Below are 23059 nucleotides of genomic sequence, written 5' to 3'. Positions count from 1 at the left end.
TTTAGTTAATATAATTAATATATTTTATATATATAAATTTATATCTCCCTCAGCAGCTGACACAGGCTTGGCTCAAAGGGGCTTTATCACCCTGCCTGCATATCACAGTCATTGGGGGCTCTACTCATCAGAGTTACTCAGGAACCCAGGCTGATGGAATGACTGCCATCTTGAACCTCCTGGTTGCCCTGTCAGAAGGCAAAGAAAGACCTCGGGACACTTGCCTGGGCAATTAAATGAACTGGCAAGGAAGTGGCTTTCTGCTCTTTACTTTTGCTCCCAACTAAAACTAGTCATATGACCTCATTCATCCACAAAGGAGTCAGGAATGCAATCCTCTAGGTGCCTAAAAGGTGGAGAGTCAGAAATATTTGGCAAAGATCATGAATGAGTACTATGGGGCACAATAAAAGTTGGATATTGTTTTAGAATGCAAAATAGGCACAATCTAGCCAGGGATATCATTTTTTTAGTTATATAAGTTTCAAGTGTGTAGCATTTTAATTTGACATCTGTATACATTACAAAGTGATCATCACCACAAATCAAGTTATTGTCCATAACCATACAGTTGAGCCCCTTCACTCATTTTGCCCACCGCCTAATCCCCTTCCCCTCTGGTGACCTCTAATCTGATCACTGGATCTGTGAGTTGTTTTTGTTTTATTTCAATTGTTTGTTTTGTTTTGTTTTTGATTCCACAAATGAGTGAAATCATAGAGTATTTGTCTTCCAACATCTGACCTATTTCACTTAGTTTAATACCTTCAAGGTTCATCCATGTTGCTACAAATGGCAGGATTTTGTTCTTTTTTGTGGCTGAGTAGTATTCCATTGTGTATATATCACATCTTCTTTATCCATTCATCCACTGATGGATACTTAGGTTGTTTCCATATCTTGACTAGTATAAGTAATGCTGCAATGAACATAGGGGTGCACATATCTTTTTTGAATTAGTGTTTCTGTGTTTTTTGGATAAGTATCCAGAAGTGGAATAGCTAGGTCATATGGTAGGTCTATTCTTAATTTTTTGAGCAAACTCCATACTGCTTCCCATAGTGGCTGCACCAATTTACAGCCTCACCAACAGTGTATAAGGTTTCTGTTTTCTCCACATCCTCTCCAACATTTGTTATTTCTTGTCTTTTCAACAATAACCATTCTAACAACTGTGAGATGATATCTCATTGTGCTTCTAATTTGCATTTCTTTAATAATTAGTGATATTGAACATCATTTCATGTGCCTGTTAGCCATCTGTATGTCTTCTTTGGGAAAATTACTATTTAGATTCTCTGGCTTTTTTTTTTTTAAACATCTTTATTGGAGTATAATTGCTTTACAATGTTGTGTTAGTTTCTGCTGTATAACAAAGTGAATCAGCAATATGTATACATATATCCCCATATCTCTTCCCTCTTGTGTCTCCCTCCCACCCTCCCTATCCCACTCCTCTGGGTGGTCACAAAGTACTGAGCTGATCTCCCTGTGCTATGCAGCTGCTCCCCATTAGCTATCTATTTTACACTTGGTAGTGTATATATGTCAGTGCTACTCTCTCACTTCATCCCAGCTTACCCTTCCCCCTCCCCCTGTCCTCAAGTCCATTCTCTGCCTATTTTTTAATCAGGCTGGTTGTTAAAATTATTATTATTTGAGTACTTTATATATTTTGGGTATTAACACCTTATCAGATATATGATTTACAAATATCTTCTTCCATTCAGTAGCATGTCTTTTCACTTTGATGATGGTTTCCTTTGTTGTGCAGAAGATTTTTAGTTTGATGTAGTCTCATTTGATTATTTTTTATTTTGTTTCCATTGCCTTTGGAGTCAGATCCACAAAAGAATTTGCTAAGACTGATATCAATGTGGTTAATGCCTATGTGTTCTTCTAGGAGTTTTATGGTTTCAGGTCTTACATTCAAGTCTTCAGTCCATTTTGAGTTAATTTTTGTGTGTTGTCTAATTTCATTCTTTTGCATGTGGCTGCCTGGCTTTTCCAGCACCATTTATTGAAAAGACTTTCTCCACTGTATGTTCTTTGCTCATTTGTCATAAATTAATTGTTGATATATATGTGGGTTTATTTCTGGGCTGTCAATTCTGTTCCATTGATCTATGTGCTTGTTTTTGTGCTGATAGCATACTGTTTCGATTACTATAGCTTTGGAGTATAGTTTAAAATCAGGGCACATGATATCTCCGTCTTCATTCTGTGAAATAAGCCATTGGAATTTTTATATGGATTGCATTGAATCTGTAGATTGCTTTGGGTATTTTAACAATATTAATTCTCCCAATCCATGAACACAGAATATCTTTCCATTTATTTGTGCCTTCTTCATTTTCTTTCATCAGTATCTTAGAGTTTTCAGTGTACAGGTCTTTCACTTCCTTGGTTAAATTTATTCCAAGATATTTTACTCTTTTTGATGCAATTGTAAATGGGATTATTTTCTTAATTTCTCTTTCATTATTAGTGTATAAAAACACAAATTTCTGTATATTGCTTTTGTACCCTGTGACTTTACTGAATTAATTTTAGCTCTAACAATTTTTTTTTGTTGAGTCTTTAGGGTTTTCTATATATAATATCATGTTAGCAGCAAATAGTGACAGTTTTGTTTCTTCCTTTCCTATTTGGATACATTTATTTTTCTTCCCTAATTGCTGTGTCTAGGACTTCCAATACTATGTTGAATAAAAGTAGTGAGAGTGGGCATCTTTGTCCTGTTCCTGGTCTTAGAGGAAAAGCTTTCAGCTTTGTACCATTGAGTATGATGTTAACTGTGGGTTTGTCATATATGGATTGAGGTATGTTCCCTCTATGCCTACTTTGTTGAGAGTTTTTATCATAAATGGATGTTGACTTTTGCCAAATGCTTTTTCTGCATCTATTGAAATGATCATATAATTTTTATCCTTCATTCTGTTTATGTGATCTTTCATGTTGAGCCATCCTTTCATCCCTGGGATAAATCCCACTTGATCATGTTGTATGATCCTTTGAATGTATTGTTGGATTTGGTTTGCTAATATTTTGTTGAGGATTTTTGCATCTATGTTCATCAAGAATACATCTATAATTTGTGTGTGTATGTCCTTGTCTGGTTTTGATATCAAGGTCATTCTGGCTTCATAAAATGTGTTTGGAATGTCTCTCTCTTCTTCAATTTTTTGGAAGAGTTTGAGAAGGATAGGTATTATATCTTCTTTGAGTCCTTTGTAGAATTCACCAGTGAAGTCATCTGGTCCTGGGCTTTTGTTTGCTGGGAGATTTTTGATTACTGTTTCACTCTCATTACTAGTGATCACTCTATCCAGATTTTCTATTTCTTCTTGATTCAGCCTTGGAAGATTGTATGCTTATAGGAATTTTTCTATTTCTTCTAGGTTGTCCAATTTGTTGGCCTATAATTGTTTATAGTAGTCTCTTTTGATCCTTTGTTGTTAAGTTCTCCTCTTTCATTTCTGATTTTATTTATTTGAGTTCCCTCTCTTTTTTCTTAGTTACTCTAGCTGAAGGTTTGTTGATTTTGGTTATCTTTGGTTAAGAACTATATATTAGGGTTATTGACCTTTTCTATTTTTTTAATCTCTTTCATTTACTTCTGCTCTCATCTTTATTATTGCTTTCCTTCAACTAATTTTAGCCTTTGTTTGTTCTTCTTTTTCTAGTTCCTTTAGGTGTAAAGTTAGATTGTTTATTCAAGAATTCTCTTATATCTTGAGGCAGGCCTGTATTGCTATGACCTTCTCTCTTAGAGCTGCTTTTGCTGCATCCCATAGATTTTGGTATGTTGTATTTCTGTTTTTGTCTCTTGGTATTTTTTATTTCTCCTTTGATTTTTTTCAATGACCAATTGGTTGTTCAGTAGCATGTTGCTTAATCTCCACATTTTTTGGTTTTTCCCGTGTGTGTGTGTGTGTGTGTGTGTGTGTGTGTGTGTGTGTGATTGATTTATAGTTTTATGCTATTGTGGTTGAAAAAGATGCTTTATATGATTTAAATCTTAAATTTATTGAGACTTCCTTTGTGACCTAATATGTGATCAATCCTGGGAATGTTTCATGTGTACATGAGAAGAATGTGTATTCTACTGCTTTGGGATAGAATGTTCTGTTTGTATTATTTATTAAGTCACTTGTTATAATGTGTTGTTTAAGTTTGATGTTTCCTTATTGATTTTCTGCCTGGATGACCTATACATTGTTGTAAGTGGAGTGTTAAACTTCCCTGCTATTGTATTGCTTTTAATTTCTCCCTTTACATTTGTTAATATTTGTTTTTATACCCTAGTACTCCTATGTTACATCCATATACATTTAGAAATATACCTTCTTGCTGGACTGATACCTTTATCATTATGTAATGCCCTGTTCTTGTCATTCATCACAGTCTTTGTTTTAAAGTCTGTTTTGTCTGATATGAGTATAGCTACTCCAGCTTTCTTTTCATTTCTATTTGCAGGGAATATTCTTTTCCATCCCTTCACTTTCAATCTGTGTGTGTCCTTTCTTCTGAAATAAGTCTTCTGTAGGCAGCATATAAATGGATCTTGGGTTTCTTTTTATCCATTCAGCCACTCTATGTCTTGATTGGAGAATTTAGTCCAATTATGATAAGTTATATACTTATCACCATTTTGTTAATTGTTTTCTGGCTGTTTTTGTAGTTCTTCTATGTTCCTTTCTTCTTCTCTTTCTCTCTTCCCTTATTTTGGTGGTTTTCTTTAGTGTTATGTTTAGATTTCTTTATCATTTTCTTTTGTGTATTTGCTATGAGTGTTTTCCTAGTGGTCACTGTGATGTTCACATATAATATCCTATGTAAATAGCAGCCTATTTTAAGTTGGTAACAACTTAAATTTGAACACATTCCAAAGCTTTATCTTTTTACCTGGCCCCCACCTTTTAAACTTTCAATGACACATTTTACATCTTTTTATTGTATGCATCCCTTAACTAATCATTTTAATTTTAGTTAATTTTACTACTTTTGTTTTTTAACATTCATGCTTGCTTTATAAGTGATGGATCCACTGTCTTTATTATATGTTTACTTTTCCCAGTGAATTTTTTACTTTTATATGTTTTCTTATTATTTAATTCCATTTCTTTTCAGCTTAAAGAAGTCCCTTTAACATTTCTTATAGGGTCAGTTTAGTGGTGATGAACTCTTTCAGCCCTTGCTTATCTGGGAAACTCTTGATCGCTCCTTCAATTCTGAAAGATAACCTAGCTGGGTAGAGAATTCTTGGTTGGAAGTCTTTTTCCTTTCAGCACTTTGAATATGTCATGTCACTCCCTCTGGCCTGTAAAGTTTCTGTTGAAAAATCTGCTGATAGCCTTATGAGATTTCCCTTGTACATAACAAGTTATTTTTTTCTTGCTGCTTTGAGGATTCTCTCTTCATCCTTAACTTTCAACATTTTAATTATAATGTGTCTACTTGGATTCATCTTATTTGAAACTCTCTGAGCCCCCCAGACCTGGATGTCTATTTCCTCCCCCAAATTAAGAAAGTTTTCAGCCACTACTTCTTCAAATAAATTTTCTGACACTCTCTCTCTTCCTTCTCCTTCTGGGACCCTTATAATGTGAATGTTATTCTGTTTGATGTTGTCCCAAAGATCCCTTAAGGTATCTTTCCTTTTGAAAATTCTATTTTCATTGTGCTATTCTGTCTTCCAGCTAACTGATTTGCTCTTCTACCTCATCCAGTCTGCTGTTGAACTGCTCTGGTGTATTTATCAGTTCAGGTTTAACTTCTGTTTGGTACTTTCTTTTGTTTTCTATTGCTTTGTTGAAGCTCTCACTGTGTCCATCCATTCTTCTCCCGTGTTCAGTGAGGAACTTTATGACAGTTGCTTTGAACACTTTTTCAAGTAGATTGCTTATTTCCATTTGATTTAGTTCTTTTTCTGAGGTTTTGTCTTATTCTTTTGATTGGGACATATTCCTTTGTCTCCTTATTTTGCCTAATTCTCTGCATTTGTTTCAGTGTATTAGGTAAATCAGCTATCTTCTGAGACTTCAAGGAATAGACTTATTTAGGAGATGTCTTGTGGGGCTCAGAGGTGAAATCTGACCTGGTCACCAAAGCCAGGTGCTCAAGATGTGTCCCCTATGTAGGGCTGCATGCACCTTCCTGTTGTGGTGGGGTTGCAGTTGCTGCTGCAGTGTACAAGGACTGGCTGCAGGGCCTGACCATGGCTGCCACGGGGTGCTGGTGGGCAGGACTAGCCCCCAACCCAGCTTTGAGACCTGCCCACAATTGCTGTGCACACAGGTGGGTGCTGCTATCACTTAGCTGACTGTCAGACCCAGACAAGGTAAAGGAGTGGGCAGGGATCTCAATGGGGCATGCCCAGTGGAACTAACAGGTTAGAGGGTGAATGTTAGAATGGCACCTGTCAGCACCAGTATTAGCAAGGCAGCCTGAGATTGCAAAAATGGCTCCTGACATTGTCTCAGTCCCCATGGCATGTCCCAACTGGCTCCTTCCTTGATGGCAGACACTTCAAGTTTAGTCAGTGGGTCCCCTTCACCTTTGGTCCATGTGGTTTTTAATCTGGTGTTTTTGTGCTGGTTTTCTGGTCAAGTAGGTATGTGTGCAAACTCTTTCAGAGAGGGTTTTCCTTTCTCTGAAATTCTTATAGTTCTTGGGCATACTCCCCATTAGTTTTCAAAGCCTTGTGTTTGGGGGACTTGTCTCTCCTGTGCAGTATCTATGGGGTGGGGTGCCTGGTGTGGATGGAGCTTGAATCCCTTGCTCCTCAGGGAAAAAGATCCCTTTGTGATCCTTCCTGACTGGGTATCACCATTGCTGGGGTGAGGATTTTTGTTGGTGAAACCATATCTCTGCAGACCTCTCCTACCCTTCTTGCTATCTTTTTCCTGTTGTTGTGGAGGCTCTGTTCATCCAGTTTTCATGTCCATTTCCAAGGGAATTATTCCATATGTAGTTGTAAATATGTTGTGTCCGTGGGAGGCCATGAGTTCAGGATCTTCTTATGTCACCACCTTGAACCCTCCCCCTCAGGATACCTAGTTTTTTAAAATAAAATTATATAGCTAGCCAAGTAAGCTGGAAGTGAGAAAGAAATTAGGAGGGAAAAGGGAAAAAATGGGTGAACTTTCAGACTATGCCTCATTTCTTCTCTGAAATGATACCTAAATTGTCCCTCTCAGAAAATCGGGCATTGTTTGTGATCATACATAATTGATTGGCAACATAGCCATTTAAAAGCCAATGTCCAGCATGTCCCATGAGCTTTGTCCCTTTCTCTCCTCCCTACCCACAATCCCAGCACCACTGGTTTTGACAATTTAACACCACAACCTTCCTGGCTCCATTCTCCTGGACCAAGACTTCCTTGGCTGCAGTAGGAGGCTCACAAACCACTGTATTTTCATGACTGAATGAAGAGTTTATTTCTCCAACATACAAAGGGAGACTTGTCCCCAAAAGCACTCCTAGTATCAAATACCTTAGCTGAGCTACTAAAGTGTTAATTGACCAAATACGACTGTCAAAAATTAGTTTCTATGTGAACCAATTAAAACAAGATAATTGGGAGTTGTCAGCACTTCTAAATATTTATAGCAGTTGATGCAAATATTTATTTACATATCATCTGTTTGCAATTTTTATCACTTCTGCTCTCTGCAAAGCTGCTCATAAACCATTAGATCATTTTACTTGATGCTTAAATTAAAATCTAAACTTATTCTAGTCAGCTGACAGAAAGCTAAAATATTTTTGTTCAAATGCATTTGACAATGTGTACTTTTGACAATGTGTTTATAGTCTTCACTTATAATGGAAAGTGATACTGTAGCCATCCTTTCAAATGGAGATTTCTGATTTTTTCCATAGCCAGTTCATTCTATTTTCCCATGCGGTATTCATTAAACCAACTTTGTTGATTTTCATTATATCCCTAGAGTGTTAAAACTTTTCTTCACACTTCTGCAATTGGTTAGCAGTATCAGCCAAGCTTTGCTTGACATCTTTTCTATTACTGTACATCAACTCTATGCTAGTCCTGAAGTATTAAGAATGTCCTCCTACTGGAGGAATGATCCTTCTCTCCCTCTCGTAAATCCTCACTCAGTCACAAGTCTCTCAACCACCTCAAAGCACATCTCTACCCACACCTTCTGTACCATTTTGATATTTGTTTACTTATCTTCATTTCCTGTCTTCTACAAATAAGGGTCCCTATGACTTTCTAATGCTAACTCACATTAAAATACTTAAAATTGATAAAGTTTATTATTCCTGTTATATATGACATTCAAGTTAGTAATGAAAAACTTTGAAGAAAATTCCCATCACTTGAGAACAGCCCCAGAATACACTATACTGCATTTCCATCTGTAGTTTCATTTGTTAATAGTATTTTATTTGCTTTTATGTCTTGATGCAATTGTGACATTAAATATTCAATTTTACTGTTTTCTTTTCACTTCCCATTATGCCATAAGCATTTCCTCCATGTAACTACAACCTTTCATAAACTTTGGGGTTTTTTAATAGTTACATGGTAGTCCCTTAGTAGATACATGTATTATAGTTTAGTTGGACCATCTCTCACTGAATTTGAGAAGCAAGGGATGGAGTTTGGTGCCTGAATCTGACTACTTCCCTCTTCCTGTGTATAGAAAATATGCACAGAGAACGAAGAGACAGATGGAATGCAAGCTTCTGATCCACACTGTGGTTATCAGCATGGATCACAGCAGAATGCTAAGTGTTATCTAGCGAGAAGGGTTGACTGAAAAACTTGGACAAAAAAGGACAATGTTCTTGGTTTCAGTTTTGTAATAATTTAGAATCCATAATCTATTTTGAATCCCTAACCTGGGAGCATACACAATTGAGCACAGTAATTTTGTGCCAAGACGTGAAAAAGTTCATTGTAACACCGTGCTTCCCATATCCTTTGAGGCAAGGAGAGAGAAGGGAATCTGCTCATGCATCCTGTTTCCTCTCCCAGAGACTGGCACTTGAGACATTGGCAAAATAAGAAATTTAGATGGTGGCCCTCATCTCCAGGTCTTCTCGTGGCTTGTTTTCTATGCTGCATATTTTAATCCTTTTCATTTCCATTCAAGGTTTGAGCCCCACATTTTGCCCCTCTCCCCAGTGCTGAATCCTGGGTGGGCTCTTCCCAATGACTCACCTTCCTCTGCTTGGAACAGGGTGCTCAAAAGGGAGAGGCGTCTGTCTAAGTCAGGCTCATTCTCATGCCTTCCCCAGAGTCGCAGTGCCTTGATCTACTTTTTGTATTTCTCCATCTGTTTCAGAATCCCAGGAGGCAGTGTGTACGGTCTTCACTTCCTACACTGGAATTCTGTAGGCCAGTGGTTTCCTAAATGTGGCAGCATAAGTGCATCACCTGAGACTATATTAGAAACACAGATTCTCAAGCTCCACCTAGATCTGTTGGATCAGAAACTTGGGGAGTGGGATGCAGAAATCTGGGTTTTGGCCAGTTCTCTAGGTGATTCTAATGGATGCTGAGTTTGAGAACCACTGCTGTAGACCTGTCCTTAAAGGATATACCTTCTTTGCTTGCATATTTGTCTCAGTGATTACTTGTCCTCAACAGATCCTCGAACTAAACTCTTGTTGAAGCAGCTGCAGCTTGCATGCTCACGTGGGAAGTCCATCTTTTTACTGTGTGCTTTTCCCCCCAAATTTGCCTTTCCTCGATTTTTAAATTTCTAGGCCTGGAGTGGATTATGTTGCTTCATAATGTAGCAAGGACATTCATCTCTGCCACCTTCATCCCTATTTCAGTAACAAATGCCTCTAGTGTTCCATTTGCCTCTCTCATTTTGCACTCTTTTCAAACAAGCTCAGCAGTTTTTAAGAGTGTAATACTTGGCTCCTTATCTTTTCTGTATGTGGTGCTAATGCCCTTGGCTGGATCACAGAACCTTCCCTCCTTTCTCTTTCCCTTTGCTTTCAGCCCCGTTCATTTGTTTTCTTCATGATATCATTCCAGATTTTGTCCTTTGAGATCTTCCTTAATAAGAAATATGAAGTTAGCCATTTCAGAAGCTGCCAAAATATCCATATTTCAAACAAATCTTGTCCACATGTATGTCTCCAAGTTGGATGATTCTACCCGTCAGGCCAACTGTTGACCCCATCTGGACTCCTGTGGGCAGCCCAGCCTGGTATTCCTTAAGGCAGTTTCTCAATCTCAGCACTACTGACAATTTGGACTGGATAATTCTTTGTTCTGGGGTGTATCTTGTGCATTGTAGTATGTTTAAAAGCCAGTAGCCCCACCCCAAATCATGATCATCAAAGAAGAATGTCTTCAGATATTCCCAGATGTTGCCCTGTGAGGTGGGGTGCAATTCACTTAAGGTTGGCTGTATGCACCCCCATGTTCATAGCAGCATTATTCACAATAGCCAAGTCATGGAAACAACCTAAATGTCCATCAACAGAGGAATGGGATGTATATATGTATACAATGGAATATTACTCAGCCATTAAAAAGAATGAACTAATGCCATTTGCAGCAACATGGATGGACCTAGAGATTATCATACTAAGTCAGAAAGAGAAAGAAAAATATGATATCACTTATATGTGGAATGTAAAATATGACACAAATGAACTTCTCCAAAATACAAAAACAAACTCACAAATATAGAGAACACACTTGCCAGGGCCAGCAGGGGAGGGAGGGAAGGACTGGGAGTGTGGGATTAGCAGATGCAAACTATATATAGGATGGATAAACAACAAGATCCTGCTCAGGGAACTATATTCAATATCCTGTGATAAAGCATAAAGGAAAAGAATATGAAAAAGAATATATATATGTATAACTGAGTCACTTTGCTGTACAGCAGAAATTAAACACAATATTGTAAATAACTGTACTTCAATAAGTTTTTAAAAAACACTTAAGGGATTGTGACCAGACCTAGACGTACAGCTGCAAAGGATCCCAGTACCAAGAAGTTTGCACCAGCCATACCCTCTCCCCTTTTAGTATAAAAGAAGCCTGAATTCTAACTCATTAGTGTGGCTGACAGGGTCTTTGTGTTCTGGCCTGGTGTCAGGCCTGTGCCTCTGAGGTGGGAGAGCCAAGTTAAGGACATTGGTCCACCAGAGACCTCCCAATTCCACATAATATCAAACGGCAAAACCTCTCCCAGAGATCTCCATCTCAAAGCTAAGACCCAGCTCCACTCAACGACCAGCAAGGTACAGTGCTGGACAACCTATGCCAAACAACTAGCAAGACAGAAACACAACCACACCCATTAGCAGAGAGGCCACCTAAAATCATAATAAGGTCACAGACACCCCAAAACACACCACTGGGTGCAGTCCTGCCCACCAGAAAGACAAGATCCAGCCTCATCTACCAGAACACAGGCACCAGTCCCGTCCACCAGGAAACCTATACAACTGATTGAATCAACCTCAGCCACTGGGGGCAGACACCAAAAACAAAGGGAACTATGAACCTACAGCCTACGAAAAGCAGACCGCAAACACAATAAGTTAAGCAAAATGAGAAGACAGAGAAACACACAGCAGATGAAGGAGCAAAGTAAAAACCCACCTGACCAAACAAAAGAAGAGGAAATAATGCATTTTACCTGAAAAAGAATTCAGAATAATGACAATAAAGATGATCCAAAATCTTGGAAATAGAATGGAGGAAATGCAAGAAACATTTAACAAGGACCTAGATTAACTAAAGAGCAAACAAACAGTGATGGACAACACAATAAATAAAATTAAAAATTCTCTAGAAGGAATCAATAGCAGAATAACTGAGGCAGAAGAATGGATAAGTGACCTGGAAGATAAAATAGTGGAAGTAACTACCACAGAGCAGAATAAAGAAAAACGAATGAAAAGAGGGGGAGTTGAGGAAGATGGCAGAAGAGTAAGACATGGAGATCACCTTCCTCCCCACAGATACATCAGACATACATCTACACGTGGAACTGCTCCTATAGAACACCCACTGAATGCTGGCAGAAGGCCTCAGACCTCCCAAAAGGCAAGAAACTCCCCACGTACCTGGGTAGGACAAAAGAAAAAAGAATAAACAGAGACAAAAGAATAGGGACGGGACCTACACCAGTGGGAGGGAGCTGTGAAGGAGGAAAGGTTTCCACACACTAGAAGCCCCTTCGCGGGCAGGAGGAGACGGAGGGTGGCGGAGGGGGAAGCTTCAGAGCCACGGAGGAGAGCACAGTAACAGGGTGTGGAGTGCAAAGCAGAGAGATTCCGGCAGAGGATTGGTGCCGACTAGCACTCACCAGCCCGAGAGTCTTGTCTGCTCACGCGCTGGGACAGGCGGGGGCTGGGAGCTGAGGTTTGGGGTTCGGAGGTCGGATCCCAGGGAGAGGACTGGGGTTGGCGGCGTGAACACAGCCTGAAGGGGTTAGTGAGCCACGGCTAGTCGGGAGGGAGTCCGGGAAAAGTCTGGACCTGCCGAAGAGGCAAGAGACTTTTTCTTCCCTCTTTGTTTCCTGGTGCGCGAGGAGAGGGGATTAAGAGCGCCACTTAAAGGAGCTCCAGAGACGGGTGCGAGCCGCGGCTGTCAGCGCGGACCACAGAGACTGTCATGACACTCTAAGGCCACTGCTGCCGCCACCAAGAATCCTGTGTGAAAGCACAGGTCACTCTCCACACCTCCCCTCCCGGGAGCCTGTGCAGCCCGCCACTGCCAGGGTCCTGTGATCCAGAAACAACTTCCCCGGGAGAACACACGGCGCGCCTCAGGCTGGTGCAATGTCACACTGGCCTCTGCTGCCGCAGGCTCGCCCTGCATCCTTATCCCTCCCTCCCCCCGGCCTGAGTGAGCCAGAGCCCCCGAATCAGCTGCTCTTTTAACCCCGTCCTGTCTGAGTGAAGAATAGACACCCTCCGGCAACCTACATGCAGAGGCGGGGCCAAATCCAAAGCTGAACCCCAGGAGCTGTGCAGACAAAGAAAAGAAAGGGAAATTTCTCCCAGCAGCCGCAGGAGCAGTGGATTAAAGCTCCACAATCAACTTGATGTACCCTGCATCGGTGGAATACCTGAATAGACAACGAATCATTCCAAATTGAGGAGATGGACTTTGACAGCAAGATATATTATTTTTCCCCCTTTCCTCTTTTTTTGAGTGTGTATGCTTCTCTGTGAGATTTTGTCTGTATAGCTTTGCTTTCACCATTTGTCCTAGAGTTCTGTCTGTCCTGGTTTTTTTGTTTGTTTTTACTTTAAAAAAATTTTTTTTCTTAATTATTTTTATTTTAATAACTTTATTTTATCTTACTTTATTTTATCCTCTTTCTTTCTTTCTACTTTTTTCCCCTTTTATTCTGAGCTGTATCGATGAAAGGCTCTTGGTGCTCCAGCCAGGAGTCAGTGCTGTGCCTCTGAGGTGGGAGAGCCAACTTCAGGACATTGGTCCACAAGAGACCTCCCAGCTCCACGTAATATCAGATGGCGAAAATCTCCCAGAGTTCTCTATGTCAACACCAAGACCCAGCTTCACTCAACAACCAGCAAGCTACAGTGCTGGACACCCTATGCCAAACAACTAGCAAGACAGGAACCCAACACCACCCATTAGCAGAGAGGCTGCCAAAAATCATAATAAGGACACAGACACCCCAAAACACACCAACAGACGTGGACCTGCCCACCAGAAAGACAAGATCCAGCCTCATCCACCAGAACACAGGCACTAGTCCCCTCCACCAGGAAGCCTACACAACACACTGAACCAACTTTAGCCACTGGGGACAGACACCAAAAACAATAGGATCTACAAACCTGCAGCCTGCAAAAGGAGACCCCAAACACGGTAAGGTAAGCAAAATGAGAAGACAGAAAAACACACAACAGATGAAGGAGCAAGGTAAAAACCCATGAGACCTAACAAATGAAGAGGAAATAGGCAGTCCACCTGAAAAATAATTCAGAATAATGATAGTAAAGATGATCCAAAATCTCAGAAATAGAATAGAGAAAATGCAAGAAACAGTTAACAAGGACCTAGAAGAACTAAAGAGGAAACAAGCAACGATGAAAAACACAATAAATAAAATTAAAAGTGCTCTACAAGAGATCAATAGCAGAATAACTGAGGCAGAAGAACGGATAAGTCACCAGGAAGATAAAATAGTGGAAATAACTACTGCAGAATAAAGAAAAAAGAATGAAAAGAATTGAGGACAGTCTCAGAGACATCTGGGACAAAATTAAATGCACCAACATTCGAATTATACGGGTCCCAGAAGAAGAGACAAAAAGAAAGGGACTGAGAAAATATTTGAAGAGATTATAGTTGAAAACTTCCCTAATGTCAGAAAGGAAATAGTTAATCAAGTACAGGAAACACTGAGAGTCCCATACAGGATAAATCCAAGGAGAAACACGCCAAGACACATATTAATCAAGCTATCAAAAATTAAATACAAAGAAAACATATTAAAAGCAGCAAGGGAAAAACAACAAATAACACACAAGGGAATCCCTGTAAGGTTAACAGCTGATTTTTCAGCACAAACTCTGCAAGCCAGAAGGGAGTGACAGGACATATTTAAAGTGATGAAGGGGAAAATCCTACAACCAAGATTACTCTACCCAGCAAGGATCTCATTCAGATTTGATGGAGAAATTAAAACCTTTACAGACAAGCAAAAGCTGAGAGAGTTCAGTGCCACCAAACCAGCTTTACAACAAATGCTAAAGGAACTTCTCTAGGCAAGAAACTCAAGAGAAGGAAAAGACCTACAATAACAAACCCAAAACAATTAAGAAAATGGTAATAGGAACATACATATAGATAATTACCTTAAATGTAAATGATTAAAGGCTCCCACCAAAAGACACAGACTGGATGAATGGATACAAAAACAAGACCCGTATACATGCTGTCTACAAGAGACCCAATTCAGACCTAGGGACACCTACAGAGTGAAAGTGAGGGGATGGAAAAAGATATTCCATGCAAATGGAAATCAAAAGAAAGCTGGGGTAGCAATTCTCATAACAGACAAAATAGACTTTACAATAAAGACTATTACAAGAGACAAAGAAGGACACTACATAATGATTAAGGGATCAATCCAAGAAGAAAATATAACAATTGTAAATATTTATGCACCCAACAGAGGAGCACCTCAATACATAAGGCAAATACTAACAGCCATAAAAGGGGAAATCAACAGAAACTCAATCATAGTAGGGGACTTTAACACCCCATTTTCACGAATGGACAGATCATCCAAAATGAAAATAAATAAGGAAACACAAGCTTTAAATAACACATTAAAGAAGATGGACTTAATTGATCTTTATAAGACATTCCATCCATAAACAACAGAATACACATTTTTCTCAAGTGCTCATGGAACATTCTCCAAGGTAGATCATATCTTGGGTCATAAATCAAGCCTTGGTAAATTTAAGAAAACTGAAATTGTAACAAGTATCATTTCCTACCACAATGCTATGAGACTAGATATCAATTACAGGAAAAGATCTGTAAAAAGTACAAACACATGGAGGCTAAACAATACAGTACTTAATAACGAAGTGATCACTAAAGAAATCAAAGAGGAAATCAAAAAATACCTACAAACAAATGACTATGGAGACACGACGAACCACAGTCTATGGGATGCAGCAATAGCAGTTCTAAGAGGGAAGTTTATAGCAATACAATCCTACCTTAAGAAACAGGAAACATCTCAAATAAACAACCTAACCTTGCACCTAAAGCAATTAGAGAAAGGAGAACAAAAAAACCCCAAAGTTAGCAGAAGGAAAGAAATCATAAAGCTCAAATCAGAAATAAATGAAAAAGAAATGAAGGAAACGATAGCAAAGATCAATACAACTGAAAGCTGGTTCTTTGAGAAGTTAAACAAAATTGAGAAACCATTAGCCAGACTCATCAAGATAAAAAGGGAGAAGATTAAAATCAATAGAATTAGAAATGAAAAAGGAGAACTAACACCTGACACTGCAGAAATAGAAAGGATCATGAGAGATTACTATAAGCAACTATATGCCAATAAAATGGACAACCTGGAAGAAATGGACAAATTCTTAGAAATGCACAACGTTCCGAGACTGAACCAGGAAGAAATAGAAAATATGAACAGACCAATCACAAGCACTGAAATTGAAACTGTGATTAAAAATCTTCCAACAAACAAAAGCCCAGGACCAGATGGCTTCACAGGCGAATTCTATCAAACTTTCAGAGAAGAGCTAACACCTATACTTCTCAAACTCTTCCAAAATATAGCAGAGGGAGGAACACTCCCAAACTCATTCTACAAGACCAAAATCACCCTGATACCAAAACCAGACAAAGATGTCACAAAGAAATAAAACTACAGGCCAATATCACTGATGAACATAGATGCAAAAATCCTCAACAAAATACTAGCAAACAGAATCCAACAGCACATTAAAAGGATCATACACCATGATCAAGTGGGGTTTATTCCAGGAATACAAGGATTCTTCAATATATGCAAATTAATCAACGTGATACACCATATTAACAAATTGAAGGAGAAAAACCATATGATCCTCTCAATAGATGCAGAGAAAGCTTCCGACAAAATTCAACACCCATTTATGATAAAAATCCTGCAGAAAGTAGGCATAGAGGGAACTTTCCTCAACATAATAAAGGCCATATATGACAAACCCACAGCCAACATCGTCCTCAATGGTGAAAAATTGAAACCATTTCCACTAAGATCAGGAACAAGACAAGGTTGCCCACTCTCACCACTATTATTCAACATAGTTATGGAAGTTTTAGCTACAGCAGTCAGAGAAGAAAAAGAAATAAAAGGAATCCAAATCGGAAAAGAGGAAGTAAAGCTGTTACTGTTTGGAGATGACACGATACTCTACATAAAGAATCCTAAAGATGCTAACAGAAAACTACTAGAGCTAATCAATGAATCTGGTAAAGTAGCAGGATACAAAATTAATGCACAGAAATCTCTTGCATTCCTATACACTAATGATGAAAAATCTGAAAGTGAAATTAAGAAAGCACTCCCATTTACCATTGCAACAAAAAGAAGAAAATATCTAGGAATAAACCTACCTAAGGAGACAAAAGACCTGTATGCAGAAAATTATAAGACACTGATGAAAGAAATTAAAGAAGATACAAACAGATGGAGAGATATACCATGCTCTGGATTGGAAGAATCAACATTGTGAAAATGACTCTACTACCCAAAGCAAACTACAGATTCAATGCAATCCCTATCAAACTACCACTGGCATATATCACAGAACTAGAACAAAAAATTTTACAATTTGTATGGAAACACAAAAGACCCCGAATAGCCAAAGCAATCTTGAGAACGAAAAACGGAACAGGAGGAATCAGGCTCCTGGACTTCAGACTATACTACAATGCTACAGTAATCAAGATATTGTGGTACTGGCACAAAAACAGAAATATAGATCAATGGAACAGGATAGAAAGCCCAGAGATAAACCCACACACATATGGTCACCTTATCTTTGATAAAGGAGGGAAGGATATACAGTGGAGAAAAGACAGTCTCTTCAATAAGTGGTGCTGGGAAAACTGGACAGCTACCTGTAAAAGTATGAAATTAGAACACTCCCTAACACCACACACAAAAATAAGCTCAAAATGGATTAAACACTTAAATGTAAGGCCAGAAACTATCAAACTGTTAGAGGAAAAAATAAGAACACTCTTTGACATAAATTATAGCAAGATCTTTTTTGACCCACTTCCTAGAGTAATGGAAATAAAAACAAAAGTAAACAAATGGGACCTAATGAAACTTAAAAGCTTTTGCACAGCAAAGGAAACCATAAACAAGACGAAAAGACAACCCTCAGAATGGGGGAAAATATTTGCAAATGAAGCAACTGACAAAGGATTAATCTCCAAAGTTTACAAGCAGCTCATGCAGCTCAATATAAAAAGAACAAAAAACCCAATCCAAAAATGGGCAGAAGACCTAAATAGACATTCTCCATAGAAGATATATAGATTACCAACAAACACATGAAAGAATGCTCAACATCACTAATCTTTAGAGAAATGCAAATCAAAACTACAGTGAGGTAACACCTCACACCCATCAAAAAATCTACAAATAATAAATGCTGGAGAGGGTATGGAGAAAAGGGAACCCTCTTGCACTGTTGGTGAGAATGTAAATTGATACAGCCACTATGGAGAACAGTATGGAGGTTCCTTAAAAAACTAAAAATAGAACTACCATACGACCCGACAATCCCACTACTGGGCTTATACCCTGAGAAAACCATAATTCAAAAAGAGTCATGTACCGCAATGTTCATTGCAGCTTTATTTACAATAGCCAGGACATGGTAGCAACCTAAGTGTCCATCAACAGATGATTGGATAAAGAAGATGTGGCACCTGTGTACAATGAAATATTTCTCAGCCATAATAAGAAACGAAATTGAGTTATTTGTAGTGAGGTGGATGGACCTAGAGTCTGTCATACAGAGTGAAGTAAGTCAGAAGAGAAAAACAAATACTGTATGCTAACACATATATATGGATTCTTAAAAAAAATAAATAAATGGTTCTGAAGAACCTAGGGGCAGGACAGCAATAAAGACGCAGAGGTAGAGAATGGGCTTGAGCACACAGGGTGGGGCAGAAGGGTAAGCTGGGACAAAGTGAGAGAGTGGCATGCACATATATACACTACCAAACGTAAAATAGATAGCTAGTGGGAAGCGACTGCATAGCACAGGGAGATCAGCTCGGTGCTTTGTGACCACTTAGAGGGTTGGAATAGGGAGGGTGGGAGGGAAACGCAAGAGGGAGGAGATATGGGGATATATGTATATGTATAGCTGATTCACTTTGTTATAAAGCAGAAACTAACACACCATTGTAAAGCAATTATACTCTAAATAAGATGTTAAAAAAAAAGAATATTTTATGTATTTTGTATTCATGATATTCATTTAAACATGATGAGTACATCAAACTTGTCAGTGTGAAAAAATGCCAGTGGAATTTAGCTGGATTTGGGAGAATATGATCTGAAGTCCAACAGCTCCTTTTCCTAAACCTAAAATAATAAAACTCATAAAATGTATGGGTTCAAAAAACCACACATACAGAGCTGATAGAGAAAATTCTTATTCCAAATAAGAATAACCTTTATCTTACCGAAGGTAAGATATATTTTTATTTAACATAGTTTTCATTTTATTGTGTTTTGTGACACAAAAAGTAACCTATAACTTCTTAAATAACAACACAGGAAAATAAGAGCTAACACATCTAAAACTCATTGCGTGCCAGATACAGTTCTGTATACTTTCTACATAGTTACTCATTTAATTGTCAGAACAACCCTATGAGCAGTATAAAATTATCATTTTATAGTTATTGAAACTGAGGTACAGAGAGTTTCAATAACTTGCCCAAGGTCACACAGCCAGTAGGAAACAAACATAGGGCTTCCCTGGGGCACAGTGGTTGAGAATCTGCCTGTCAATGCAGGGGACACAGGTTCGAGCCCTGGTCTGGGAAGGTCCCACATGCCGCGGAGCAACTAGGCCCGTGAGCCACAACTACTGAGCCTGCGCGTCTGGAGCCTATGCTCCACAACAAGAGAGGCCGCGATAGTGAGAGGCCCGCGCACCGCGATGAAGAGTGGCCCCTGCTCGCCACAACTAGAGAAAGCCCTTGCACAGAAATGAAGACCCAACACAGCCAAAAATAATTAATTAATTAATTTAAAAGGGAAAAAAAAAAAGAAACAAACATAGATGGGATCTGAATCTTGGAAGTCTAGCTCCAGAGTCTGTATGGTTTGAGCACTTTCTATAAGTCAAGCTCTTACTAAGTTCTTTGTTTACCTTACCTCATTTCAATATGCTTATATAACTGTATTTTTAGAATAAAATCAACCATAAACTTCTTTTTCTTTCATTTGTTTCAAACCATTATGGAATGTGGATACATCCTGTGAATTTATCAATAAATCACAAATAAATTTAAAAAACAAAAAAACACTTAAGGTTTGCTAACTTATCCTCCCTGAGCCGTCTGTGAGAAGACCACAGCTTATCATTCCTCATGGCATCTGCTGAACCTGCTTCAGCTCTGCAACAACTGTGTTATCTTGGAACCAGTGAAATAATCCCTGGAAGTTTCCACTCTGCTCTTTCTAGTCATCCCTCCCACGGCTGTACAGATTGCATGCAGCCCTCCGCGTGGCTCTGCCAGAAGCTTCCTAACAGTCCCCCACAGCCGGGCATTAGTCTCCTTTGTTTTCTTTCTTTACTTTTTTGTTGGATTTTTTAAGCCTCCGTCACACCTCTTTTCTAACATCAACTTTAAAAACATTTAAAACATTTTAGTTTCATATCTGTCCAATTTAGCCTGTAAAATCTCAGCATTTCTCCTAAAGAAATAGCTCCTTTCTTTCCACTCAGTTGTAGCATCTTCCTTCATTTTTCTTTCATTTCTAACAGCTAGTGTTCTAAAGACAAGATCAAAGCCTGTATTTTTAGCCAACTCCATTCTTCCTTAACTCTGTAAGCAAATCTACCCTAGAAACAGAAAGTTCAAGAAAATGGCCTTTTAAGCATACTTCCTAGCTGAATGCTGGAAGATAACGAGCCAGGGATTCAACTCCTCTTTACCATTATCTGGGTCAGGGTCTCTTAAATCCATATCATAATCAGTTGTGGATTTAAGAGATCATATCTCATTTGAGAAATAAGCATTATGAAAAAAGCCAATTTGAGAGCATTTGGCAGAAAGCCCCAGGAACCTGTGGGCAAAACTCCCTGAAACAAGAAGCTGGTCCTTCCACAGTCCTGTCTCAGGATGTGTGATTCCCAACTATATTAAAAGGAGCACCATATACCCTGAGAAAACCAGAATTCAGAAAGTCATGTACCAAAATGTTCACTGCAGCTCTATGTACAATAGCCAGGACATGGAAGCCACCTAAGTGTCCATCGACAGATGAATGGATAAAGAAGATGTGGCACATATATACAATGGAATATTACTCAGCCATAAAAAGAAATGAAACTGAGTTATTTGTAGTGAGGTGGAGAGACCTGGAGTCTGTCATACAGAGTGAAGTAAGTCAGAAGGAGAAAAACAAATACCGTATGCTAACACATATATATGGAATCTAAGAAAATAAAAAAATGTCATGAAGAAACTAGGGGTAGGATGGGAATAAAACACAGACCTACTAGAGCATGGACTTGAGGATATGGGGAGGGGGAAGGGTAAGCTGTGACAAAGTGAGAGAGTGGCATGGACATATATACACTACCAAATGTAGGGTGGATAGCTAGTGGGAAGCAGCTGCATGGCACAGGGAGATCAGCTCAGTGCTTTGTGACCACCTAGAGGGGTGGGATAGGGAGGGTGGGAGGGGTGGGATAGGGAGGGTGGGAGGGAGAGAGACGCAAGAGGGAAGAGATATGGGAACATATGTATATGTATAACTGATTCACTTTGTCATAAAGCAGAAACTAACACACCATTGTAAAGCAATTATACGCCAATAAAGATGTTAAAAAATAATTTAAAAAATAAAAATAAATTAAAATTTTTTTTTAAAAAAGGAGCCCCAGCTGGATCAGCTGAGCAAGTGTTCCCAGAGCCTAGCGCTACCCTGCAGGCCAAAACCTCTCTCTCATTCTCTCTACTCTGATGGAGTCTAGCTGGGCTTTTGCTGTTGCTGTTGATTTTCTACTTAAAGCCCAAATAATCCAATATCAGCCTCAGCAGCACATTGACTACAATCCACTGCTACCAAACAAGTCAGGAACAAAGGCCTGCCCACTCATACCAAAGTGGTCATAATAGCTATACCAAAATCTGTGGTCTCGTGTTCAGGTCCTTTGCTCTCCAAATGTTTGTACTTCATCTTAAGGTTTCCAGGGCACTGCCTTGTTGGGGATCAGGATTCTAATCCTTCACCCCATCGTCTCCATTAAGTGGGTATCAAAGTACCAACCTCACTGATATCTGGAGAGTATCCAATAAATCCAAAATACATGGCAACTGGGAAACTTCACTGCAGAAGTCAGACCAGGGCTGCCCACTCCCCTCCTCTGAACTAAAGAGCCTGGAGCCCAGTGCCATACGACTGTGACTCACCTGTCCAGTCCCAGCGGGACCCCTGACTTGCAGCACTAACACAGAAGCCTGGAATCACGTGCACACAAGAGCAGTGGCCTGCAACCAGGAAGCCTCCCCACTATGGAAAATGGCCCGGTGGATGTTTAGCTTCCCACAGACTAGTAAGTCAGCCTCTTCCTGGATGAAAAAGACAGGGAGTGAAGAGAGAGGCCAGATTTGCTCACGCCAATAGCTGTCACTCATGGCTGTGTCCTCACGGAGAACACGGGAAACAGAAGAAATATGGCCCCTTCTCCACACTGACTCTTTAGGTTGTATAGATTTTCCCCCATTTGAAGAAAGCTTTGCTATGTGCGAGGTACCAGTTTAAGTGCTTTCCCTGAAGGAACACATTTAATTTTCCCCAACCAACCTGGGGGAAGGCCAATATGACCTCCAGTTCACAAAGGAGGAAATTGAGGCTGAAGTGAATAATTTGAGATTTGAACCCAGGTAATGCATCTCACCCTGTTCTTACTAAATGGCTTTCTTTTAGGTCCTCAAACAAGACATGCTCTTTCCTGCCTCAGGACCTTTGTACAAGCTGTGCCTTCTGCCTACGATGATCTTCCTTTTCTCCTTCAATGAGCTATACCATCCCAGCTTTCAGATTGCAGTTTAACTAGAATTCTCTGATTAAACGGCCTAATCTGATATCCCAAATGAGATCAATATCCTCTATTTTTATGGATAAAACATCACAACTTTTGCAGTTTCAATTTTCTATGCATAGAGAAAAAACTGGGGGTGGTACTTTCTAAAATTCTAACAGTGATGTCATTGAGTGGTAGAATGGCAGTTGTTTTTCATTTGGTGTGTTGCTCTGTTTTGTTCTTT

General features: G+C 39.2%; 1 protein-coding gene across 1 annotated transcript in view; it reads left to right on the top strand.

Moving 5' to 3' along the window:
- ANKFN1 (ankyrin repeat and fibronectin type III domain containing 1) overlaps nucleotides 1-23059 on the top strand; it is a 442590-nt gene that overhangs the window by 137057 nt on the left and 282474 nt on the right. The window lies entirely within an intron of this gene.

This window comes from Kogia breviceps, chromosome 19 (genome assembly GCF_026419965.1).
Source record: "Kogia breviceps isolate mKogBre1 chromosome 19, mKogBre1 haplotype 1, whole genome shotgun sequence".
Taxonomy (NCBI): domain Eukaryota; kingdom Metazoa; phylum Chordata; class Mammalia; order Artiodactyla; family Physeteridae; genus Kogia; species Kogia breviceps.
This window is presented reverse-complemented; position numbering and strand designations above follow the sequence as displayed.